This window comes from Colossoma macropomum, unplaced genomic scaffold, assembly GCF_904425465.1.
Source record: "Colossoma macropomum unplaced genomic scaffold, Colossoma_macropomum, whole genome shotgun sequence".
NCBI classification, from domain to species: Eukaryota; Metazoa; Chordata; class Actinopteri; order Characiformes; family Serrasalmidae; genus Colossoma; species Colossoma macropomum.
This window is the reverse complement of record NW_023494786.1, coordinates 20,431,190-20,438,056: the sequence shown is the minus strand read 5'-3', so window position 1 is coordinate 20,438,056 and position 6,867 is coordinate 20,431,190. Positions and strand designations below refer to the sequence as shown.

The 6,867-nt window shown below is 40.6% G+C and overlaps 1 protein-coding gene across 1 annotated transcript in view; it reads left to right on the top strand.

The window, feature by feature from the left end:
• The first annotated feature begins 538 nt into the window (after nt 1-538).
• Nucleotides 539-6,867, top strand: part of mtus2b (microtubule associated tumor suppressor candidate 2b) — a 47,940-nt gene continuing 41,611 nt past the window's right edge. The window contains exons 1-2 of the mRNA XM_036563438.1: nt 539-663; nt 6,372-6,473. The gene's annotated coding sequence lies outside the window, so the exon portion shown is untranslated. The remainder of the gene's footprint in view (nt 664-6,371; nt 6,474-6,867) is intronic.

Here is a 6,867-nt window from a genome sequence, read left to right as displayed (position 1 = left end):
GGTCATGTAAAAATGAATTATGAATATTTTGGTATGTAAAATCACACAAACGCAATGTTCTATAGTGAACATCATGACAGAAAATAAAATGCAAGAAAGATGTGTTTAAAACGTGTTTAAAGAACACGGTTAAGCGATTGAACTTCCAAAGATAGCCTCTCCAAAATTATCCAGAATTTAAAAATTGCACAGAGGCTTTTAACAACTGACTAAGCTAGAGATCTGCCTGAACCATATGAACCACATGAAACAAGGACAGTGAGACGGCAGCAGTCTGAAGTGGTTCAAACTCTCAAACTTTTGAATACAAGAGAACTTTACAAGTATCTGTATCGGGGTCTCCTTATGATCTGGCATCGGACTGAGGAGAATCTGAGCGGTATCGCGTCTCTGCTGTGTTTCTGCTCTCAGCTCTGTCAGCTTTAGTGATGAGGACTGTGAGCGCTCAGCCCGCCAGTAAGCGGCGCTGCAAGCACATTTTATGCAAAGTGACAAACTCCATTAGACTCCTACGTTCAGCATCCGCGCTGTGCTATACGTTAGCGTGCCTGCCATCTCTTTCCACTCCTCCATCCCTCCATCCCTGCATCTCTGCGCCGAGGATGCCGAGAGAGACAGCGCACAGCAGCCGTGCGGAGCAGCCCCGGAGCGCTCTCAGCCTCGGTAAGAGCTTTTCACTCGGCTCTCAGCGGAGAGCAGCGCGTGCGGAGTGCAGGGCTGTTTACCTGTCACCTCAGGCGCCTGCGGTGCAGCGCAGTGAGGGACGCGGCTGGATGGTGCACTGGCCGCTGCTGTGACCGGCTGCGGGGATCCGGCGGCTGTGCCGATAAAGCGCGCGGCTCCGCGGACATTTCTCACTGCGCGCGTGACCTGGATCATTCGGCTCTAACCGGGTTATACATGTACAGTGTGTGCTCAAACCGAAGTGTCCGTTTTGTGTGGGGTACGTGTTTGTGTGTGTGGTGCGCGCGCACGAGTTCGTAGGTAATGTTAGATGTATCTATCTGTGAATGTTATGTCTAATGATGGATACGTTTAATATGTCCATAACAACGCACAGCTTTCTCTCTCTCTCTCTCTCTCTCTCTCTCTCTCTCTCTCTCTCTCTCTCTCTCTCTCTCTCTCTCCCTCTCTCCCTCCCTCTTTCTCCCTCTCTCTCTTTCTCTCTCTCCCTCTCTCTGTGTTTGTATATATGAGAGAGAGCGCTATGCCTTCATAAGCTCTTTGCTTTAAAGGGGAATTCCACCGATTTTTCAAACTCTGCTTAATTAAATGGTCAAGATGTAGACAAAGTCAGTCAGAGTTGTTTGATGTGAAATTCTACATTTTAGAAAGAGCTTAAGTCAGAACTGTTCACAGTGGTGCTAATAGGAACCAGACGTCTTAAGTGTTTAATGCCTCTAAAAGCTCCCTCACAAAAAGTCATCGCATTAAACAGTTACGAGTATGCTGCCTGATGTCTGAGTCATTGTTTTACAATAGTTTTGAGATAAGTTGTGGTTAAAATTACATTTGACAAACCTTAAAAGACACGTGTAGGTTCACTGGAGGTTTTGAATAGTACATAAAATGTCTATATTTGTGTTGTACACATGGTGACCCCGGGTCCTATCACCACCACTGTAAAGAAATCTGAGTTTACATGAAAGACCTCTGAATGCATTATGCAGAGTTATGCAGAAATCCTTTTAAACATTGGTTGAATTCCCCTTTATTGAATGCTTTTTCATGTCTGTATAACTTTTGTGAACTCATTTTTGCAACATTTTTGCTTTTTATATACATACATACATACACTATATGGACAAAAGTTGTGGGACACACATCTTAATCATTGAATTCAGATGTTTCCTTCAGTCTGATTAGTACAGGTGTATAAAATCAAGCACCTAGCCATGCAGTCTGCATGAATGGGTTGCTTGAAAGAGCTCACTGAATTTGAGCGTAGTACTGTAATAGGATGCCACCATTGCAACAAGTCAGTTCGTGAAATTTCTGCACTTCTAGATATTGCACGATCAGCTGTGAGTGGTGTTATTGAAAAGTGGAAGCATCTGCCACGAAGTGACAGACCATGTAAACTTACAGAGCGGGTTGGCGAGTGCTGAGGTGCACCGTGCATAAAAGTCATCATTGCTTTGCTGACTCAATAACTGCAGAGTTCAAACCTCTTCTGGCATTAACATCAGCATAAAAACTGTGCACCGGGAACTTCATGGCATGGGTTTCCATGGCTGAGCATACGCATTCAAGCCTTACATCACCAAACACAATGTCAAGCGTTGGACAGAGTGGTGTAAAGCACGCCGCCACCGGACTCTGGAGCAGTGGAAATGTATTCTGTGGAGTGACAAATCACACTTCTATGTCTGGCAGTCTGATGGATGAGTCTGGGTTTGGTGAATGCCAGGAGAACTCTACCTGCCTGACTGCATTGTGCCAACTGTAAAGTTTGGTGGAGGAGGGATGATGCAATGGGGTTGTTTTTCAGGGGTTGGCCTAGGACCCTCCCGGTGAAGGGAAATCTTAATCCTTCAGCAGACCAAGACATTTTGGACAATTGTATGCTTTCAACTTTGTGGGAACAGTTTGGGGAAGGCCCTTTTCTGTTCCAGCATGACTTTGTCCCAGTGCACAAAGCAAGGTCCATAAAGGTGTGGTTGGGCGAGTTCTGACCTCAACCACATCAAACACCTTTGAGATGAACTAGAACAGAGATTGCAAGCCAGGCCCTCTCGTCCAACATCAGTGTCTGACCTCCCAAATGCTCTTTTGGATGAATGGGCAACAGATCCCAAAGACATACTCCAAAATCTTGTAGAAAGTCTCCCCAGAAGAGTGGAAGCTGTTATAGCTGCAAAGCAGGGACCAACTCCATATTAATGCCTATGGATTTAGAATGGGTTGTCATAAAAGCTTCATTTAGGTGTAGGTGTCCCAATACTTTTGTCCATATAGTGTATAGGGTATATATATATATATATATATATATATATATATATATATATATATATATATATATATATATATATATTGTAAAATATATAAAATAGCAAAGTTGCATTCATGATTTATCCTTAAAGCCTCAGTCAAGCTAAACAACAGTCTGCTTTTAGTTTTAGTGAAGGTCTTTGTTTTTTTTAATGCTGCATTGTTTTTGGCTTGTGTTTAACTGAATCCAACTTAATTAGTTAATCAATCCCAGAATTAATGGACCTGTCTCAGCTCTAACAACCCTGCCTGAATGTCCTACACAGAGCAAATGCTCATTTGCATTCTGGCATTACGTATGAGTAGATTTGCATACAGCTACCAAACATTGATCTTGCTGGCTGCAGTCCCATGTACAGCCTGATAGCACAACTGTGAAAAAAATGTCTGTTTATGATCAAACTTAGAGCAGTAGTCTGTTTTGTGTGTTTGGAGTGAGCTGTTGTGGTGCAATAAGGAGAAATTCAGCAGTGTTCTCCATACAGCAGCAGAGAGGAAGTCACACTGGCACAAAGACCTCTAAGTGCACTGTTGCAGAAGCTAGACAGATACTGTACATGGTCTTCTGTGGTTTTATACCATGTTTTTGTGTGTTTTACTTTTTGTCTCTTGTGTACTTTATAGTATAGACAGTTTGGGAGCAGAGCAACACACTGCATGCATTATCTAAGACATTGCCGTTTTCTGCAGGTTCTCTTTTTAGGTTTCATTTTTCTAATATGAATACTGCTTAAAGACAGTGATTATTCAAGTGCTATATATGCTTTATGCTGCCTAGTTTGCTTGTACTTGTACTATTTCAACTTCCAGAACACATAATACAATAGGACATGAGTGCCCAATCCTGGACCTGGAGATCTACTACCCCATAGAGTTTAGATCCAACTCACCTGGCTCTATTATTCAGATGCCCCTGCAGGCCTTTATTAGATGGCCTTTATCAGGTGTGATAGACTGTGATTGGAGCTAAACTATGCAGGTTGGTAAATCTCCCGGACCAGGACTGGGCACCCCTGCAATAGGATTCAAACAACACATGTAACATATGAGCTAAATGTGATTATTAGAGACATTTTAATGTGTAATGACTTATTTATGAAGGTCTACATAACCTCCATCTGGCTTGGTCATATTGAAAAACACCTATTAGTTATTCTGGCTTCTGTAGCTGTTTTTTTTTCTCCTCAGATAAAGCGAATGAGGGTTGGTTGTAGAGGAACAGGGGCGCGGCCTGTGTTTTCCTTAGTTAATATTTCATGAACACTCCAGTTCAGAGAGCTGAACGTGCTGGAACTGCTCTCACCATCGCTGCTTGAGCTAAGACATTAGAGAGCAGTGGGGTTAAAAGGCATCAGTGCATTATGGCACATCAGTCTGAAGGTGGTGATTTTAATGCATTAATTCTGGAGTAGCAGAATTTATTATAATTAATTTAAATGCTGTGTAGTAATGTGCGCTTAATTATGATATACATACAAGTGGTGGGAATATGTATTTAGAACACAGGAATTAAATATCTGTATTCAGTCCAAGTTACATTCTGTAAAGGAAATATTGAGGATAGTTTAAATTCTTAGAAGAACACTTTTAGTATACTTGCCCACTAAATTAAAAACAAACCATGCCATCAACTGAAAATCACATAGCACCCACTTTATAGTCAAATTAGCTTTGGGATGTGACAAACTGTTTGCGTATTTCATGAGATGGCAGTGGGCTTGTGGGAGGAGCAGTGGACTGAAGCAGGCAATGAGAGCCAAAATAATGCTGAGTTTTGAAACTTCATTTTAAATAAGTTAGCTTTTCTTTAAACATAAATAGAATTACATGAAGAAAACTGCCAACAAATAACAGCAAGAAACAGCGTGAATTAAAAATTACAACTGCAGGTTTTCCCCATATACCTTGTTAATATGTATTCGGAATGTATTCTGAATATGTTACTTTTCTATGTACGGGAATGCAATATTTTACTGAATACATTTAGGAGAGTGTATTCAATATTCACTATTTTCAAAGTATTCTGCCTAACACTGTAAACGGTGCTGTGCAAATGTCTTAGGCACCTAAGCAAATTGTTTAAAACCATTTACCTTGGCAGGAAGTTTGTTTCTCCTTATAACACTATAAGAATAGATGCAAACAAACATTAATGCAGCAAAAGTAACAAAAAAATCTCTTGTTTTCAAAAAAGTAGTTGATATCAGCTTGTTAGAAGTGCACAAGTTTGGTTCCACATTTCACTTTGATGCCCACAGTCATCGCATGGTACACTAGATTTAACTTGAAGATGAAATATTGAAATATTGATCAGACAAACCAAAACCTAAAATACCTAAGAATAAAACCTAAGAATAACTCAGTTTATATTAGAGTCCCTTTAGTTATTGAATAATAAGCTTTAGGATGTAATAACCCCTGGGATTTTAAGGGGTTCATGTTATTTGTATTTATTGTAATAATAGTGTTTTTTAAGCAAATAAACACCCACTGACCAGATAAATAACAATAATCTAATGTTCTCGAGTGCTTTTGCACAGTACTGTATATGATAATCATTTAGAATAACTAAGGATTCAAAATGATGCTGGAATCATATTGGTATCAGCACATATTTGCTTTTAAAAATATGCAGTATTGGACAGATGTTTAGATTTGAATTTTACTGCATTTTCCTGCATTTAAATTTCTGACCAAAATGAAATTCTCGAGCGATTTTCAAATATAAAAATAAGATCAAAATGTACTTTATGACAGATCCTCCATTCACATTGGTGTATTCATTGTAGTTTGAAATCCCATTGTTGTATCATCTCCTAAAGAATTGACATAAATCAAATCATTGTGAAGTCCGAAATTTCACCATATGCAACAATTGCACATGCATACATGCCATGTACAGAAGAAACATGAACACACCCACAAAGAGAAACACAGATATAACATGTCTGTCTAATCCACGTCCCCCGTAGGTTAGTGGGTGTGATTAGGGAACAGGTGCAGTAGGCATGCTCTGAATATGTAATGGGGGATGGGGCTGATTTTTAGCATCTTAATGACTACAGCAGTAATTCCCTGTTCACATGTTACGCCTCTGGCAGCATTAGCAGCTTAAGAGTAGAAGGACCTTCAAATGTGTTAAACTGAAGTGAAAGAAGAAAAGCTAAAGAGGAACTACCAACTAAGCGGCTACGACTAATGGGTTGCAGCAACAAAACAGAGCATGTAACGAGAATCCTCAATGCATACAGCCAGTACCAGACTTTAACATGAATCAGTGTGATATTATCTCTCTCTCTCTCTCTCTCTCTCTCTCTCTCTCTCTCTCTCTCTCTCTCTCTCTCTCTCTCTGGTTGTCTCTTTCTCTCACTATCAATCAGTTGTAGCTTAACAGGAGGCTATGAGCGAAACAGGAAGCAGCTAAAAGCACTGAGAGCATGAGTGGATGGACCTGTCATGAGCCCAGTGGAATGCACTAAAAGGTAAGTGAGTTGTTTGAGTACAGGTTTATTATCTGAGCTGCAGAGCTTTCATAAAAAATATAATTGCTGTTGCTAAATCCTTTGGAAATCTGATCTTTAGATTAGCACTTAGCACTAGCCAGATCCATTGGGCACATCTTGTGGAAAGATGGCAGTTATACACTCTCCGTTTGGGCCAAGGCTCAGAATCCCCCATATCTCCCCCTCAGGAGATCTGGCAAGAGCCGCCCTGTTACTTCAAACACTGGGTTAATGTGTCCAAAATGGAGCCGATTACAGATCATTACAATAGACCCGGTTTGGTATTTTAACTTCAGCAGTGGAGCTTTGCTGTTTAATGATAGTTGCTGCTATTGTTGTACAGTGGACGCCCACATTCGCATGCTGGTACAGC